Source organism: Etheostoma spectabile, chromosome 12 (assembly GCF_008692095.1).
Source record: "Etheostoma spectabile isolate EspeVRDwgs_2016 chromosome 12, UIUC_Espe_1.0, whole genome shotgun sequence".
Classification (NCBI taxonomy): domain Eukaryota; kingdom Metazoa; phylum Chordata; class Actinopteri; order Perciformes; family Percidae; genus Etheostoma; species Etheostoma spectabile.
The window spans coordinates 25,948,807-25,949,849 of NC_045744.1; the positions used below are offsets into that span (position 1 = coordinate 25,948,807).

The following is a 1,043-nucleotide window of genomic DNA, read 5'->3' on the forward strand; positions in this document are numbered from 1 at the left end:
GTGAAAGAGAAAGATACCCCAAGGAGGAAACTAGAGACGTGTCAGAACCAAGCGAGAGCAGCATAAAGACTTCACTGACAGCGGGTCTGAAAGAGGGGCATTGTGTGGGGAGGGCTGACCTCACCGTCTCCAAGCCATGTGGCTGGCCATACAAAACTACAGCCATGACAGAGGAGAGCAGGTATTGTTTTTTACAGCCAACTGCAGTTTGAGTAATGACTTTCTAGACAAATTCTCTCAAGATAATGGACAACGAAACCATCAATGAATAGCTGACGGGTGTAGCTGGGCAGCACGTCGCGCTCCCCGCCTTTGGACTTTTCCCGAAAGTAGAGTACGGAAATGTGAAACGCAGAACAGTCCCTACCCGTGTGATGTTATTCAGGAAAAAGAATCCATGCATTTCAACAAAACCTGTGTTATTTTAGTGATAAGACTAACTCCTGTACTTTCCCTCGGTCGAAAGGAGCCACACAGAGCAGGGCTCAAATCATGGTGGTAGTCATATGGTAAAATATTAACCTAATCCCTCTTTGGTTCTACTAAAAAAAAAGATTTCAGGTTGAAAACAGACCAAATGTAGTAGAACGCTTTGTATTGTAGTTGTCATGTATGTGTATAACTGTCCATCCCGTCTATACTATAAAACCTTCCAGGATAACTCTGGGAGAAGCATCAGAGGATTCATTCCTATTTCCTGTCTGTTGTGGTAAGAGAGGTAAAAAGCTGATGATGGAGAGATACATCATCGTTGGACATATCCTGTTATGACTGAGTCATTTAAGTACACAACATCAATTTTCCAGGAAGCTGTTTTGTTAAAAATCAACTGTCTGCAGAGACCAGGGTTGGCCAGAATGTCAAGTAACAGTGTTGTGATGGTGTAATGTTTTTCACCCGCCTCGGAGAATCTATTCAGCGCCTCCACTTGCATCGGTAAATGTGCTATATAAAATACAGCACATTTACATTTAAATATAAAGGACGGCCATCCATATATAGAGGTTTACTCCTTGACGCAGCGGGCCCGGGTTTGACTCCGA

General features: G+C 43.4%; 1 protein-coding gene across 4 annotated transcripts in view; it reads right to left on the reverse strand.

The window, feature by feature from the left end:
- The window catches only part of mast3a (microtubule associated serine/threonine kinase 3a), a 36,548-nt gene that overhangs the window by 22,285 nt on the left and 13,220 nt on the right, over positions 1-1,043 (reverse strand). The window lies entirely within an intron of this gene.